The sequence below is a fragment of the Pan troglodytes genome, chromosome 1 (genome assembly GCF_028858775.2).
Source record: "Pan troglodytes isolate AG18354 chromosome 1, NHGRI_mPanTro3-v2.0_pri, whole genome shotgun sequence".
Classification (NCBI taxonomy): Eukaryota; Metazoa; Chordata; class Mammalia; order Primates; family Hominidae; genus Pan; species Pan troglodytes.
Genome location: NC_072398.2, coordinates 19,487,234 through 19,505,822, shown reverse-complemented (window position 1 = coordinate 19,505,822; position 18,589 = coordinate 19,487,234). Strand labels below are relative to the sequence as shown.

Genomic DNA, 18,589 nt, shown 5'->3' with positions numbered 1-18,589 from the left:
AAGTGCAAGGAAAGCTTTGCAAGACTAGTGTTTGTTCTGTGGCATAGAAAGAGGAGCATGCCTCCCCTGGCACTGACTTAAGAGGCCCCACATGAAGAACTGGCTGCAGGACAGTGATCCATTAGGTCTACCAAAAAGCGGGGGGACTCAAGGTTCAGCCTAGAAAGAGGGGTCCCTGCCAAGTCTGGCTTTTACCTGTACCCAGGTCCCAAACAGATCTTGGGTTCCCTAAGTGACAAGGCTGGAGCACAGTGCCAGTTGTCAAGAGGGCCAGAGTCATCTCAGTGAGTCAGTGAGCATCTCTTAAAGTTCTTCTCTAGGGTAAATGATGAAAAACTAGGTAATGAGGTCCCCCACACATCACTGCCAAAGTGATATAGCCTAGCTTTAAAGCAGTACAAAATGGCTTCTTCCACACAACAAGGGCAAGCTTTGTACTAATGTTTCTCAAAAACCAATAATGTCTCCAGCTCTGGCCTCTAATTAACAGGTTTTTTAAAATATACCTTTCTGACCAGACATGGTGGCTCATTCCTGTAATCCCAGCACTTTCAGAGGCCAAGGAGGGCGGATCACCTGAGGTCAGGAGTTCAAGACCAGCCTGGCCAACATGGTGAAACCCTGTCTCTACTAAAAATACAAAAATTAGCCAGGCATGGTGGTGGGCACCTGTAATCCCAGCTACTCAGGAGGCTGAGGCAGGAGAATCACTTGAATCTGCGAGGCAAAGGTTGCAGTGAGCCAAGATCGTGCCTCTGCACTACAGCCTGGGCGACAGCCCAAGACTCCATCTCAAAACAAAACAAAACAAATATATATATAGAGAGAGAGCCAAGTTAAAAGGGGAGTGGGGCCAGAAATCCTGTTTACCAGAGTACTGGAAGAGGAAGCACTCTAGAAGCCAGTGGGTGTGAGCACATTCAAGTCACCGGGTTTGAGATGATGGGTCCGTGGCAGCTGTTTATTCCCTTCCATCACTGGGATGTCCATCTTGGGCGGCTTCAAGGTTGCTGGATCTCTAGTCATGTGGTTGGCCTGGGCACGGATCAGTTCCATCGGAGAGGGCTTCTGGGCTCCTTGGTAGGCCTGGGTGGCAAAACTTCCAGAATCATCCTTCTGAAGGGATCTCGGTCCAAAGAGGCTCCACTTATCTGACAAGTTTCTGTCCTTATCTCCATTTCCAGAATCCATGGTGCTGGGATTTGGGCCAGGTAAAGCTGTGGAAGAACCAGAAGTGAACCAGCCCCTGGGTCTCTGCTCAGGGGAAGAGTGAGGAGTGCAGCTTGGGGCTGACTGGGCTGATGCAGGCTGCCTCTCTTCTCTTGTTCTCTCTCCACTCTGTAGCTTTAGTTGGTGGAGCACTTCCGCCACTCGAAGGTACTTGGTCTCCTCTGTGGTGAGGCCCTTGTGTGGTGTGTAGCCAGCACCTCTCAACCCTGCCTGTCGCCCAAAATGCTGAGTACTTTCCTGGGTCTGTTTTGTGAACAGAGAATTCATGATGATATGGGTAGCTTTAGACTTCACCACTGGGACCGTGTCACACTGTTAATGACTGACAGGGTCATGGCAGGGGCGGGTAGGCTGGCCTCTCCTTCCTCCTCCTTGGCGAGGCACTGATACTTGCACTCTGGAATCACTGGCTTCCAGCGGACGCTACCCGTGTCCGATGGAGGAGTCACAGGCACAGGGTCCTCGAGGGCATCATCATAGCTGGATGCCCAGCAGTTCATCCCGATGGGCAGGGACATCTTGCCTAGAAGCCCACCCAGCCTCAAGAGCAGGCACTTCTGGTTGTGTTGAAGCCAATGAAAGACTGGGACCCAGGTGCTTTTTCCATATATATAGAATTCTGAGCTGAGTCCCTGCCACCACAGTGAAATGATGTAATGACTAAGCTGACAGATGTTAATGAGGAACACAGTGCAGCAGCTGCAAATTAGCAAAGCTTCCCAGGAAGAGTGCATCCAGAGGTTCTGTTATCCTGCTGCTGCTGCTGGGCTGCCTGCGGCCTGGAGTCCGGCGCTAAAGAGGTTCTGAGGGCCCACGTCTCCCGAGAGGCTGTGACGCAGTCTGGACTGAAGGCATGGTGAGAGCAGTGGCAACACCGAAGGTCTCCAGGACCCAGCAGACAACACTGCCCCCCTGCTATGGTTTTGAAGTGTCTTTTTCTGTACTCAGCCCTTACGTGGTTGCTATAAATATTAGACTATTTTTTAAAGTAGTTACAAATGGTTTTTTTTTTTTTTGCGACGGAGTCTCGCTCTGTCGCCCAGGCTGGAGTGCAATAGTACGATCTCGGCTCACTGTAACCTCTGCCTCCCGGGTTCAAGCGATTTTCCTGCCTCAGCCTCCCGAGTAGCTGGGATTACAAGCACCCCCACCACCGACCGCACCCAGCTAATTTTTGTATTTTTAGTAGAGACAGGGTTTCATCACGTTGGCCAGGCTGGTCTCAAACTCCTGGCCTCAAGTGATCCACCCACCTCGGCCTCCCAAAGGGATTACAGGCGTGAGCCACTGCAACCTCCACCTCCTGGGCTCAATAGAAACTTTTTTTTTTAAGTTTCTGCTGTAAAAAAAAATATTTCTGTTGAGCCCAGGAGGTGGAGGTTGCAGTGAACCAAGATTACACCACTGCTCTCCAGCCTGGGTGACAGAGTGAGACCCTGTCTCCAAAAAAAGAAAGTTTCTGTTGGGGGAGAAGAGCTTGGAGCGTCATATTCTGCCATTGTGCTGACGTTGCTGTATTTGTTTTTACATTCAAACTTTCTTTTGTAATAAAATATATCTTGAAAAGCATCAGTGGTGGTGTGGCTTTATTCATTTTTAGTTTGAGAATATGCACATTTTCTTCCTAATATTTGGCAGTTTGAAATAATCAAAAGGCTCAGGACCCAGTTAAGAGAGTTTATTCAAGTGCACTGTCAGGGTGGCCGTCTCAGGACACATGGACACCAAAGAATGGTGATTGGTGCTCCTGGTGTCCTGGTGTGGGGAAAAGTGAGGGTTGCTTATGAGGTCAAAAATGGAGGTGTTGAACGGAATCACAGCATTTTCCATACAGAGGCTAACATGCAGATATAAGATTTGATTGGCTACTATCGATTCCACGCTAAGGGGGTGGCTTAACATCCTATTGCAAGGAGATAACAACCACAAGGTCTCCAGCATCATTTTGTGTAGGTTTGAATGAAGAATGGGAAGTCTGGGTGACATGTAACATCTCAACACAAAAGTCAGGAAGCAATGGTCATGCACCAGAGGAAAAGAGCGGTCATGTTATATGACTCAGTTTGCAGGGCTTAACTTTTATTCTTAGCACAGTACATTTGGAAGGTGCTAAAATTTTATCTCTTTTCACATACGGCAGGCGGATACATCAGTGTCCCAGGCAGGGCTGGCTATACTTTAGAGTACTGGCTGTCCCTGTGGTCTCTACTGTCTATCAAGTGGTACCCAATCTCCTACCACAAAGGGCTCAATGTTTTCAGCCAGACAAGTGTGTGTACCTTTATTTGCAGCTCAGATAAATATCTTCTCATAGTCAGTTCAGCTGAAAAACATTTATTGAGTACTATATGTCAAGTACGGCAGAACACATGGGGGTATAACTGAGGACGTAGAGGCCTCCATGCTAGAGGAATGTACTTCCAGTGAGAGAACAGATGGTAGGCAAACAATTTTAGGACAATGGGGAGCTGCCATGATGGAGGCATGTAGATGGTCCTGTGGGAGCACAGAGCAGGAACTTCCTGGAACTGAGCATTTTTGTTTGTTTGTTTGAGACAAGGTCTTACTCTGTTGCCCAGGCTAGATGCAGTGGTGCCATCACAGCTCACTGTAACCTCCAACTCCTGGGCTCAAGCGATCCTTCTGCCTTAGTGTCCTGAGTAGCTAGGAATACAGGCATGCACCACCACACCTGGATAATTTTTAAAATTTTCTGCCGACAGAGGGTCTCACTATATTGCCCAGTCTGGTCTCAAACTCCTGGCCTCAAGAAATCCTTTTATCTTGACCTCCCAAAGTGCTGGAATGGCAGGAGTAAGTCACTGGCCTCAGCCCTGGGAGCTGAGTCTTGATGAGAAGTTAGCTAAATGAAGAAGGAAGGGCCACCAGATGAAAAATTCATAGCAAAGCCTGAATGAAAACTCAGGATTTCGGAGTCCTGGTCCAGTGTTTTTCTTACTTATCCGGGTTTTCAGAATCTCATCTAGAAGAGACTCATATTCTTGTTTAATCTGGCAGGGCTTTTTTTCTTGTAAGGTTTGTTGGGAAATGAGGTATTTTGACCTGCTTGACTGATTCACCTACTAAAAGGATTATACAGTCACTGCTCTAGAAAATAACTTCCTCAGTGAGAATGTGGTCCAGTAGATTGTGCGTCCTGGTTTTTCCCACATTATTATTTATCATTCTTTTTTTTTTTTTCAGACGGAGTCTCGCTCTGTCACCCAGGCCGGAGTGCAGTGGTGCGATCTCGGCTCACTGCAACCTCTGCCTCCCAGGTTCAAGCAATTCTCATGTCTCAGCCTCCCAAGTAGCTGGGACTACAGGCATGCACCACCATGCCCAGCTAATTTTTAAATTTTTAGTAGAGACAGGGTTTCGCCATGTTGGCCAGGCTGGTCTTGAACTCCTGACCTCAGGTGATCCACCCACCTTGGCCTCCCAAAGTGCTGGGATTACAGGTGTGAGCCGCCACACCCGGCCTATTATTTATTATTCTAACCTGTGTTCCAACACACTTCGATGACCTGCTTGTTGAATGGCTTTCAGAAGGGAGGGTTTGCCTTTCTTCCTGGGATAGAGTCATCTGAGTGCTTGTCTTGGCTCAGTTCTAAGTGACTGGTCTCTTTACCTGTCATCCCCATTGCCAGGTTAGATCTAGGCAGCATCCCATGAGACTCAATCCTTCCTGGAATCAGATGAGTGGACAGCGGGGTGGGCCCTGCCAGCCCAGCCAAACAGTCAGATCCTCTCCCTGAGAATCTGGAATAGGGATGCTTCCAATTCCGGGGACTGACTTGGTTAGCTATAGGTTCCAAGTACAGTTATGTAGAGTCAAGTTTCATGGTGAGGCTTACTTAGACAAAGCAATAAGCAAACTGAAGTTGTGAAGGAGCAGAAAACCTGAACAGCAAGGGGAAGCCAGCCCATAGGGAGGATATGGGAGCAGGTGTACAGAGAGAAGCCAAGATGAGAGATGATGTGGCTTGAGAAACGGTTGCCATTCATTCTCTGGTTCCCTGGAGACCCAGCTGCACTTCCTACAGCTGGGTTCTGTTACATCGCTCTGTGTCTTGTACAATAAACCTTTTGCTTGAGCTGGCTTGCGTGGGTTTCTGATCCTTCAACAAAAACTTCCTGTGATTCTAGCAGTCCCAAATCAATTTCTCCCCAGATCTTTCAGCTGACATGATTTCTTCCCCTTTTGTTACCTAGTCTATGAGAATGAAGGAGATTCTGTCGGCATCAGTGATTTTCTTTTTCCAGCTATTGCAAAGGTATTTTACATTTGCTAGGGGTTAGAGGCAATGACTCGGTACTTTCTCCAACAGAGGGGGAGCAGATTCATCGGTGAAGTCAATGATGGCACTTACAAGCAGTTCCACATAAGCAGTGTATTGCAATACAGAAGTATTGAATAATTGAAAGCATAACCATACTAATAGGATCTTTGCCTGGCTACATGATAGCCATGAGAAATATCAGACCACGAGCCAGGGAGACAAGGTGCATAGTTCCAACCTTGCCTCTAATTGGCTGCGTGATTAAAGGCATCAGGGGCGTTCAGTGCACCTTGGGGTTTCAGCGGCCTCCTCCCCTTGCTCACAGGCTCAAATGAGACAAGGTAAAGAAAGCACTTTGAAAAGGTACAGAGTGCCTTACCCTGAGATATGTGAAGGACTATATTTAGTTACTGGGAGCTGGAAGGGCCTAATGTCTTTCCCACATGTCCTATCAAAGACACATGTGCAGGACAGCTGGTGAATACAGATCGGTGAAGCGCTGACCCTGGCTGTGCTTTGGAATCACAGTGGTGCTTTATAGACCCAGAGGGGCCGCCTTACCCAGTCTCTCTGAATCTGAAGCTTCTTGAGCAATGCTTGGCAGCCAGGGCTGATAATCTCTTCTGCTGCCCTGTCTCCAAGTTAGGCGCAGAACTCTGGGAGTCAGCAGGCCTATGTTGGCTTCTGACGCTTGGATGTCCCGCCCAGCCCCTGGAGGTCAGAGCCCAGTGAAGAGACAGCAGGAGCCAGAGCCCCCAGCTGAGCACAGACACTTACTCATCCTCCCCCTCGCTGGCCACACTAATGGGAATAGTTGGGAGAGAAACTCTTCAGTGCTAACAGGCTGCAGCTGCTGTTGTGGCAGCAGCCAGGTGGTGAGTCGGCACAGTCGATGCCTGGCTTAATTTGCAGCAGGAAGCGGGGCTGGGGACGGTCTGCTTCCTCTGCCTCTCTTTGTCCCCAGCAGAGCCCTGCCTCCTGGTGAGCGGTGCAGCTGGGAGAGGTAATTGGATTTGATGAACATCTAGTTCTATGGAGACAGAACACTTCAGGTTTTCCCATGAAGGTCAAAGGCAGGCCAGATAGTTTTAAGATTTGACCTCTGGCATCTGAAAAGACAAATAATGGAATTTTTTTTTTTTTTAGTGAGTTTGTGGTTGAAATTTTGGCTGTTTCAAATGGGTAGGAGGGTACACAAAATGACTGAATTTAACCCCTGAGAATAAATTCTGGACTGCTCTAGAATCTTCTGGAGAATGGCCTGGCCCTTCCCACCTCTCTAGCCTCGTGTCTTACACCTCACGGATACACTGGCGTCTTGCAGGCACGGGCCCCCCCCACACTTCCACTTCTGGAAATGTGTTTTCTTCTCTGCATACGTTGACTTTATCCTAACTACCCATGTTGCTGGGCCAACCCCTGTATCTCCTTCCAAACTCAGTTTGAGACACTTTTCCAGGCAGGTGCTCTGCCTCCTCCCTGTGTGAATTTGCATCATAGAAGATCCTGTGTGCAGCTTGCTTGGATCCCTTCTGCCATGCACTGCTGCAGAGGGGGCAAATACTGAGCCTCTCCAAGCCACATTCTCTTTGCATGTAAGATGGGACTAGTAATACCCATCCCTTAATGATGTGGCAAGGGTGAAGTTGACTCATTTGTACCAAGTGTTTAAAATGCCATCTGATAGTTAGGAAATGTTCAACAAATGATTGCTACTGTTCCTCTTCTGGGATGACAGGTTTCCACATCTGCCTCCGGGGACTAGCTCAGGCCCTGCACTTAGTGTGGGTCCAGTAAGGGTCTGACAAGGACTACTTGAGGGAGAAAGAACCTGATAAGTTTCTTAAAATCATCAGTAATTATAATCAGTTTTTTTGAGCTGATTGTCATTTCTGCCCAATTATTAGGCAGTGCTATAATGTATGCAAACATAACATTTACATAATACTTTCTGTGTAAGTGGCATGTTCTAAGTAGAGTAACTTAATATAGTAACCCTATGAGCAAGTCTTATTAACTTTAATTTCATCATTTGCAGTTTGCAAATGAGGAGCAGCCTGGTTCCAGAACTGGTGGCTCTGATCGCTACACCACAGTGTAGTTGCTAGAAACACAATGAAAGCTCATCCGAGTGAAAAAGGCCCAGCCAAGCTCAGGCCCCTGGAGGCCAGAATGGAGTGGGCTTTGGTCTTGGATGGGAAGCACGTCTGTCAGAGAAGGCAGCACAGTTCAGGAAAATACCCCTGGCCAACATTCTCAGATGAAGCCCCTCAAAACAAGCAGCTTAGGAAGCTCACAGGGCAGAGGAACAAGTGTGCGGGTGGACAGGGCTGGGCAGGGAGAACAGAGGCTTAGTGCCCTCCCCTGGAGGAGGCACAGAACCTCCCCACATGGTCCTCCCTTAGCCTCAGTCACCAGCTGAGAGAACAGCCTCTTAAAGTTGCACCCTCTGCCTGCCTTTGTCTCCCATTTTGTGACCCTGAGAAGTCAGGCATCTCTCTCACAGTGTCAGTGTGGCTTTAGAAACGCTGTTTTGTGTCCTTGTTGTTGTGTGCACTTTTTGTGGACACCTATGCCCTGGAAGGTGCCCCAGTCGCATGTTGTATTAACTGCGTCTTTTTATTTTCTGTATTCTGATGCTTTGCTGTTTTAGGGCATTGCTGTCTTGGCGGGAGTCCCCCTTCCCAGGGCTAATTACTAGAGAAAGTCAAGGGCTGGCCTGAGAGCGCACCTTTCATATGCAAACCAACCAATCTAGAATGCCTACCAGCGACACTTCCTCTATTGCACTTACACTCCTGACCAGGCCATGATTCCCTGCCCTCATCACCCCAGGGCCAGGTAGCAAACAACTAGGCACAGTCCCTATACCCCAGAGCTTGCTGAAATTACTCAGACAAGCCAATCCTCAACCCGCTTGCCCTGTTTTGCATGCTCTTTCCCTTGGAAACCACAATAGAGAGCCTTGCCCATGGTTTTCCCCTCTCCCTCTGTCTTCAACCAACTCTAGTGCTTGCCTGTGTGCCCCGTGTGGAGGAGTGAGTGCCTCCTCCTCTTGGTAATTGCAACAAGCTACCTTATCAATGGCAGTCTTCTGATCTGTTGGCATCATCAGACCTGAATAATGATAAAATCTACATTTCAAAACATATATGTATTGCCTTAGAATTGCGTTTGGGAAAAACTCAAACTGTTTCTGTCAGGCCTCTGAGCCCAAGCCAAGCCATCGCATCCCCTGTGACTTGCACGTATATATATGCCCAGATGGCCTGAAGTAACTGAAGAATCACAAAAGAAGTGAAAATCCCTGCCCCGCCTTAACTGATGACATTCCACCACAAAAGAAGTGAAAATGGCCGGTCCTTGCCTTAAGTGATGACATTACCTTGTGAAAGTCCTTTTCCTGGCTCATCCTGGCTCAAAAAGCTCCCCCACTGAGCACCTTGCGACCCCCACTCCTGCCCGCCAGAGAACAAACCCCCTTTGACTGTAATTTTCCTTTACCTGCCCAAATCTTATAAAACGGCCCCACCCCTATCTCCCTTAGCTGACTCTCTTTTCGGACTCAGCCCGCCTGCACCCAGGTGAAATAAACAGCCATGTTGCTCACACAAAGCCTGTTTGGTGGTCTCTTCACACGGACGCGAGTGGAAGTTTCTTCTCTCTTACATCACAACAATTTAATGCGACCCAATGTGGAGGGGATTTCTTCCTACCACCAAGCAAGCCATCGGTTCTGTAGTGGACACCAACTGGGTGTCCTCCAATTCAATTCCCACACTGTCTACCTGGAGAGAGCATCAGACCCCACAGGTTGAGGGCTCAGTCCCCAAGACTGCCCCCCACCCCAGACACCAGTCTCAAGTCTGGGCTTCTGGAACTCTGACCCACCAGCTTCAAGTTGGGGTTCCCATGACACCTCTTTGAGTTCAGCTAATTTGCTGGAGCGGCTCATAGAATTCAGGGAAACACTAACTTATGTTTAGCAGTCTATTATAAAGGATATTACAAAGGATACTGACAGAGAGATGCGTAGGGTGAGGTATGGGGGAAGGGGCACAGAGCTTCCATGCCCTCTCTGGGCATGCAACCCTCCAGGAACCTTCATGTGTTCAGCTATCTGGAAGCTCCTAGAACCCTGCCCTTTTTGGGTTTATGAAAACTTCATTAGGTAGGCATGATTGATTAAGTCATTGGTCATTGGCCATCAGCTTGACCTTCAGCCCCTCTCCCCTCTCCAGGGGTTAGGGGGTGGGGCTGAAAGTCCCAGCCCTCTAATTATACCTTGTTCTTTCTGGTGACCTGACTGGGCCCCATCCTAAAGCTATCAGTCAACATAAGCATACAAAAATGCATCCCTTTGGAGATTCCAAGGATTTTAAGAGTTAAATGCCAGGAAACGGGATAAAGACCAAATATATATTTTACAATGTCACAAGTTGTAACCAGCACCAAGGTCAAAAAACATTACCAGCCATTTCCAGAGCATTTTGTTCTTTTACAATCCAACAAACATGTATTAAGTGCCTTCTATTCCTCATGCCTTTACCGATTCACTACACATTTGACAATCATGTACTGGGTGTCAGACTCTGCTTGGGAGTCACTGAAGATACACCGGTGAGCAAAACAGACACAGTCCCTGGCTTCACCAGGCATGTCTTTTAGTGAAAAAGACAGTTATTAGTCAAATAATCACACAAATGAATTTGCAATTGCAAATGATGGTAAATGCAAGGAAGAAAAATGAAGATAGCTAATATTTATCATGCATTGCTCTGCACAGGCGGCTCTGTGGATTATCTCCTTTAGCCCACTCACTCCCTTAGGCCTATTAGGTGAATCTTGTTAATATCTACAGTCTACGCTGGAGGAAACTCAAGTGAGGCCTTGCCCAAAGGCCCCCAGCTGGAGAGGCAGAGCTGGAATTGAACTTGACTGGCTGATGTATGTCTCTGCATATATTCACCACGCTGCAAAACTGCCAAGCCCTACTGAGCCACCAGCTCTCAGGGTATAACACACACCAGGGCCAGGCATGGTGGCCTGTGCCTGTAGTCTCAGCTACTTGGGAGGCTGAAGCAGGAGGATCACTTGAGCCCGGGAAGTTGAGGCTACAGTGAGCTATGTTCACATCACTGCATTCCTGCTTGGGTGACAGAGTGAGACCCAGTCTCAAAAAAACCAAAAAACAGGCCAGGCGTGGTGGCTCAGCCTATAATCCCAGTAGTTTGGGAGGCCGAGGTGGGTGGATCAGGAGTTCAAGACCAGCCTGGCCAACATGGTGAAACCCTGTCTCTACTAACAATACAAAAATTAGCCAGGCATGGTGGCAGGTGCCTGTAATCCCAGCTACCCAGGAGGCTGAGGCACGAGAATCGCTTGAACCCAGGAGGCAGAGGTTATAGTGAGCCGAGATTGAGCCACTGCACTTCAGCCTGGGCACCAAAGCAAGACTCCATCTCAGAAAAAAAGAAAAGAAAATCATAAGGAAGATAAAATATATTTACTCTTCACTAAGTGGAAGTGGATCATCATCATCAAGGCCTTCATCCTCATGTTGCGTAGGCTGAGCAGGAGGAGGAAAAGGAGGGGTTGGTCTTGCTGTCTCAGGGGTACTGGGGGAGAAGAGGTGAGGAGGTGGAAAGGGAGGCAGGTGAACTTCGTATAAATTTTATTGAAAAAAAATTCACATGTAAGTGGACTTGCACAGTTTAAACCCCTATTGCTCAAGAGTCAATTGTATTCCACTTTTCTATCTATCAGGTAGAGCTGCTTCCCAGGGTGAGGGTGGACACAACCTAATTCAGGATGTGTCTCTCTGAGGGCAGTGTGGTGCCCTCAAAGGAGGGAAGGCTTTAATGGGGTCGAATCCTTGCTTTGCTACTTACTGGCTGTGTGACCTTAAACAAGTTACTTAACCTTTATGAGCTGGTTTTGGTGTTGGCCCAGTGTGATACAATATTAATCTTGCTGGGTTGTGTTAGGATTCAGGTTCATGTGCAGCTAGACCTTGGCAGACAACAGGCCCTCTCTTCCTCATTTACAGGGCATGTGTTCTTCCTACAGGCACTGGACCAGAACTTGAACAGTGAAGCCAACTTACTCTGGGCAGCAGCAAACAGACCCTTCATGACGTCACAGGGATGCCAGAGTCTTCTGTATCTTGTTTGTCCTGCTTTTCTTGCTCCTCTGGGACTCCCATGCAAGGCCAGACTTAAACAGGCACCAAAGACACAGCCTCCAAATGATTGCTGTGCACAGAACCAAGTGACCTCAAATACCCTCATACTTTGTTGGCCTCAATTTTGTAAACATATGTACAAGATCACGTATCCCTCAGGACTTCTGTGAGAAGACAGTCTTCCTAGCGTGAGGTATTTTCAGCAGATGTGTTAATGCTAAGAAAACAAATAAATTTCCACACCGATGGGAGAGAAGTACGTATTGGTTTTATGCCAGCTCCCCACCCTCCAACTTGTAGGAGAGGAGTGAGCTTGGCAGAGACTAAACTTGCTCTTTCATTTTTGATGCTGTTTCTTTGATTTTTTGGCTTGACCCAACAGCATCTCAGGAGTTCTAACAAAATAAACAAAAAACCCCACCATGTAGAAATTACTTGAGATAATGTAATAACTAAAATCTTTTATATAAGTTTTAGTTCGTTTTATTAACTATGTCAAAAAAATAACAGGAACAGATACCATATAAATGAATAAATAGTTCTTATACATAGGCTCAGCCCAGACTCAAGGGACAAACACATCTTCTCCATATATATGTAGGGCACACTTCCTGGTCTTGACAGATGCTCCACAAATCACTTTATGCTGGTTTTGCCCAGGGTGAGGAGTTATATTTGGAGTTTCTTCCAAGTCTCCAGTTCTGTGACAGAGACAAATCCCTGCCCTTTCAAGTATTGAACTAGAAACATGTTTTATCTCCGTTTAGGGCAAGAGACAGGACCCAAGGAAGATACCTTCTTTTTCCCCCTAGAGTTTTGGATTGATTTTGCTAGCTCCCAATACATATTGCCGTTTATTGTAAATGCTGGAGTTGCCCTGGCCTCGGCCTTCGGATGGTGGTGGTGTCCATGGTGGTGGGAAGGAGAAAAATGTGCTGAGTTAATCTCTGACCACATTGTGCTAATGACTGGTAATGGAGGTCAGCTGAGCTGAGGGTACCCCAGAGACCATTTATCTTGCTTATCAGAGGGTATCAAATATGCCAATTTTTTTTGTGAGGGCCTGGGGATGCTTTAACCAGGAATCATATCTTTGGACATTGGCTTTTTCTGTTTTTAATCGAAAAGTAAAAAAATGAAGTCCATCACAGGTCTTATCTTTCCCTCTATGTATTTGGATGTCTTGAACCAACTTCTCAGTTATATGACTAGCAATTACCCTCACTCACCTCACAATCAATAATGTTCTCCCCTTTTTTTTCTTGTTTCTTAAAAAATGCTTTTATGAAATAGTAAGTAGAGTTTCCACAGTTGCTTAGGATACTGCAAGAACATGTCACTCCTACCTGACAAGAAAAATCCAGGTAATCTACAAAATAATAATTTTTTCAAGGTTATAGGTTATAAAGCAACCAGGGGACTGAATTTCAAATGTGCTAAATCAAAGGTGTGGCTTCACAGTCTTGTGCTAAGACCTCAGAAAGAGAGAAAGGTTAGACTACTCAGTCATGCATCAAGCTCTTTGAAGAGGTTGAGGTCCTCCAGGTTAAGGGTCTTGTGCTGGGGAGAGTAGCCTGGATTATCCAGGTGGACCCAATCTAATCACATGAGTGCTTAAGAGTGGAGAACACTTCCTGGCCGCTGAGAACCAGAGAAATGGCTCCATAAAAAGGACTCTGCCCACTGTTGCCAGCTTTGAAAATGGTGGAAGGGAGTCACAAGCCAAGGGATGTGGATGATCCCACTTTAAATGTAAAGACATATAGAGGATAAAAGTAAATGGATGAGAACAGTAAACAAAGCAGGAGTGCTTATATTAACATCAAAGTCAAATCCCAAACCAGGAATTTTACCAGGGATAAGAAGAGTCTTTCTATAATGTTGGAGGGGCCAATTCCTTAAGGAGCTATAACAACCCCAAGTGTGTAGATATGGAAAAATACAGCTCCAAAATACATAAAGCAAAACATGATGGAACTAAAGAAGAAATAGATATATTCACAACCACAGCTGCAAATGTCAACATTCCATTCTAAATGACTGATAGAACAAGTACGTAAAAAGAATCAATAAGAATATAGAAGACTTGAATGACACAATTGTGGGAGCTGGCCTCCAAGATGGCCTTCAGTGGTATTCATACGTATGTGTAATACCCTTCACATCATATTTGAAATTCTTGCAAAATTTCTTTTATTTTTAAAATTAAAACAGTTATTCTATTTTTTAACATTTATTTATTTGTGTTTATTAATTGTTTTAGAGACAGGATCTCATGATGTTGCCCAGGTTGGTCTGGAACTCTTGAGCTCAAGGGATCCTCCCATCTCAGCCTCCTGAGTAGCTGGGACTATAGGTATGCACCACCATGCCTGATTCAAAATTTTGTCTCTTGTTCTTTACACCTCATTCTATGTAATTTCTTCATATTTATTCTTCATTCCATGAATTCCCTCTTCATCTGTGTCTCATCTGCTGTTAAACCAACATTGAGTTTTTAATTTCGATTATCATGTTTTGGCTGGGTGCGGTGGCTCACACCTATAATCCCAGCACTTTGGGAGGCTGAGGCAGACAGATCACTTGAGGCTAGGAGTTCGAAACCAGCTTAACCAATATGGCAAAGCCCCTCTCTACTAAAAATACAAAAATTAGCTGGGCATGGTGGCACATGCCTGTAGTCTCAGCTACTCAAGAGGCTGAGGCATGAGAATCGCTTGTACCAGAAGTTGCAGTGAGTCAAGATTGTACCACTGCACTCCAGCTTGGGTTCCAGCCTGGGCGACAGAGACAGACAGACTCCGTCTCAAAAAACAACAATAAAAAATTATTATGTTTTTCATTTTCCAAATCTTGGCCATATAACATTTTTATTCTTTAAAAATATTGTATATATTCTTTTATGTTCTATGTCTAATTTAAATTTCAGAAGTCCTTGTGGATTTGATTTTGTTGTTTTTCCTGGGTCCATCTCATGGAGATTTGTTTTCTTGGTATTAAGTGATATTTTTTGTGACTTCATATTTGTTGGAATTTTATTTGTGGGAATTCTTTATGTCCCCTGATGAAAGTAGTTTTCTTCAGGAAGGATATGTATCTCCTAGATGGGCACTATTTTTTTTTTTTTTTTTTTTTTTTTTTTTAGATAGAGTCTTGTTCTTGTTGCCCAGGCTGGAGTGCAATGGCGTGATCTCGGCTCACTGCAAACTCTGCCTCCCAGGTTCAAGCGTTCTCCTGTTTCAGCCTCCCAAGTAGCTAGGATTTCAGGCGCCAGCTACCACGCCCAGCTAATTTTTGTATTTTTAATAGAGATGGGGTTTCACCATGTTGGCCAGGCTGCTCTCGAACTCCTGACCTCAGGCAATCCACCTGCCTTGGCCCACCAAAGTGCTGGGATTACAGGCGTGAGCCTCTGTGCCTGGCCTAGATGGGCACTATTAACTCAGAACCTGGTTTTTAAAAAGACTCAGTTTGAAGTTTTTCTAGCCATAAAAATAGTATGGATTTGGGCTACAAAACTATCTGAGAACTACCATGAGGTTATGAATCCCTGAGTTTTTTTCTCCCATCCATATAATGCCAATTTATGAGACAGCAATTTTCTTCATAGTCTACTCTGGGCGAGGGCAGGCTTACTTCTGATTTGCTCTTGCACTGAGAGTATACCCCTTTGGGATCCTAGCATTATGATGGTATCTCTCTCTCTTTCTTTTTTTTTTTTTTTTTTGCTGTTTAATAACAGTAATAATAATAGTCATTTGAGAGTAGTTTGAGGTTTACAGAAAAGTTGCGAAGAGTACAGAGAGTTCCTGCATACTCAGTTTCCCAATTAAGATCCTTCCATTACCTTGCACAAGTGCTTTTAAGCCATCTCTCTCTCATTTCTTTATTTCTTTTTTTTTTTTTTTGAGATGGAGTTTCGCTCTTGTTGCCCAGGGAAGTGCAATCCCAAGTAGATGGGATTACCGGCACATGCCACCATACCGGGCTAATTTTTGTATTTTTAGTAGATTCGGGGTTTCACCATGTTGGTCAGCCTGGTCTCAAACTCCTGACCTCAGGTGATCCACCCGCCTCGGCCTCCCAAAGTGCTGGGATTACAGGCGTGAGCCACGGCGCCCAGCCATAGCCTTCCCTTCCCTTCCCTTCCCTTCCCTTCCCTTCTTTCCTTTCTTTCTTTCTGAACAGTAAGCCTTTTATTTATTTATTTAGGTAACATGAATAAGTTCTTTAATGGCAGTTTCTAAGATTTTGGTGCACCCATCACCTGAGCAGTGTAAACTGTACCCAACGTGCAGTTCCCTATCCCTTACTCCCTCCCACCCTTCCCCGAGGCTCCATGGTCCATTGCATCATTCTTAGGCCTTTGCATCCTCATAGCTTAGCTCCCGAAGGTATCTCTTAGTACATTTCCCACCCTAGGCAGCCCCTGGTCTTTGTCTCCTGTGTCTTACGTCCCTTGGGGTGTAAAAACAGGAACTTTGGTAAGTTTCTATCTTATTATGATGGTTTCTTATTTTTTCTGTATTTTAAAACTTTTCATTTAAGCTAATTTCTCACTTACAAAAAAATTAGAGAAAATTACCATATACCTTTTCCCAAATTCCATAAACATTAATATCTTACATAATTACATTATGATGATCAAAATCAAGGCATTGATTTTGATAATACGATTTTCTGATTTATGACTGATTTGTATTTTATTATTAGAAGTTTACTTATAATAATTATAAGTAAGTGGTTCTGTATGTATGGACTCCTCCTAGATTCTTTTCTTGTCTTTTCTTGTCTTTCTTCTTTTGTTTTACTATTACCAACAATGATGAAATGAATGAATACACAGCTAAATTAATCTTATTTTATTAATAAAGAAAATTGTATTTACTTAGAAGCATTTAGAATGTCAACAAAACAAACTGCAACTTTTTTTTTGTTTTGCGGCTACAGAGTGGTATTCATTAACAGAACAACAATTATTTCATATAAGCTGCATCAGAAACAACCGAAGATGAAAAAACTACCATCCCCATACGTTACTAATTTGTGCTGTGCACTAACAACAACCTGCTTGAAATATCCATGCCAATTTACAACCCCATACTGTATCAGGCAAAGTTAGTGGCTATTGAACATATCACCAAGACAGGGCTATCTAAAGACACATTCAGTAATGTGTTAACTATACAAAAAAAAACACTGTACAGTTAAGAATAAATCTTACACAGCCTCCCATTTCAATGTCTTTCTTTAAAAGGAGTGAGTTGTGTACAGGGGGGTTAAATGCTTTAAAGACAAGAAAAAGAAAACTGTGCTAGAACCAACTTATTCACCATCGCCATCTTCTTCATATTCACTTCAACTTCCTCCTCCTTGTCCTTTTCATCTTCCTTCTTTTTCTCACTTTTTCAGCTTGACGACTCCCTTTTTTGCTGCATCAGGCTTTCCTTTAGCTCAATATGCAGCAATATCCTTTCTGTATTCTTCCTTTAGCTTTGCAGCCTTCTTTTCATAAGGCTGCTTGTCATCTGCAGCAGTGTTATTCCACATCTCTCCCAGTTTCTTTGCAACATCACCAATGGACAGGCCAGGATGTTCTCCTGTGATTTTGGGGTGATACTCAGAACAGAACAAGAAAAAGGCTCATGGAGGCCTCTTTGGTGCATTGGGATTCTTGAACTTCTTTTTTCTCTCCCCTTTGGAAGTTATATGGCTTTTCATTTCTCTTTCATAACAGGTCTTGTCTGCCTTTGCCATGTCTTCAAATTTTCCTTTCTCATTAGCATATATGGTCTTCCACCTCTCTGAGCACTTCTGAGCAAACTCTGAGGAGTTGACTGGAGCAGCTGGGTACTTCTTCCTATGCTCCTCCTGACAAGCTTGCACAAAGAATGCAGATGATGAAATTTTTACCTCTCGGCTTCTTAGGATCTCCCTTGACCATGTTTAGTTATCTTTCCTCAGCGAGGCACAGAGTTGCCCAGTGCCTATCTGGCAAGTCCAGCTCTCCCTTGCCCCAGTGTTGTCTCTATGGAGCTCAACGTACTGCAATGGCTGTGAGAGCGGGAGCCAGACGCAGCCTCTGTACTTTCTCTGCTCTGTAGCCAGGTACATGAATCTTTAGGTACTTGTAGAAACTTACTCATAGGGTAAATTCATAGAATGGTATTACTGGGTTAAAATGCTCCTACATAGATAAATATTGCCAACAGCATCATCTTTTTATTTTAATTTTAAAAACTTACATAGAGTAAAATCTACTTTTTTGGTGTAAAGTTTTATGAGTTTTACATGTGCATAGAATCTTGAAACTAACAGCATAGGCAGGATACAGAACAATTTCAACACCTTAAAGAATTCCTGGCCAGGCTCAGTGGCTCACACCTGTAATCCCAGCACTTTTGGAGGCCAAAGCAGGTGGATCGCCCGAGGTCAGGAGCTCCAGACCAGCCTGGCCAACATAGTGAAACCCCGTCTCTACTAAAAACACAAAAAATTAGCTGGGCATGGTGGCAGGTGCCTGTAATCCCAGCTACTCAGGAGGCTGAGACAGGAGAATCACTTGAACCTGGGAGGTGGAGGTTGCAGTGAGCCGAGATCACACCATTGCACTCCAGCCTGGGCAACAAGAGCGAAGCTCTGCCTCAAAAAAAAAAAAAAGAATTCCCTTCTGCTTTCCCTGTGTAATCAGACCCTCTTGTCCCTGGCAACCACCTATCTGTTCTCCGTTCCTATATTTTCACTTTTTCCAGCATGTCATGTTGCGGGAAGTCAGGGACCCTGAACGGAGGGACCGGCTGAAGCCATGGCAGAAGAACATAAATTGTGAAGATTTCATGGACATTTATTAGTTCTCCAAATTAATACTTTTATAATTTCTTACGCCTGTCTT

At 45.1% G+C, this 18,589-nt stretch overlaps 2 pseudogenes; both read right to left on the bottom strand.

The window, feature by feature from the left end:
* Window positions 1–873: 873 nt before the first annotated feature.
* LOC743227 (putative monooxygenase p33MONOX) lies at window positions 874–1,763 on the bottom strand (annotated as a pseudogene).
* Window positions 1,764–6,314: 4,551 nt separating this feature from the next.
* LOC743314 (high mobility group protein B1-like) lies at window positions 6,315–17,641 on the bottom strand (annotated as a pseudogene).
* Window positions 17,642–18,589: the final 948 nt, after the last annotated feature.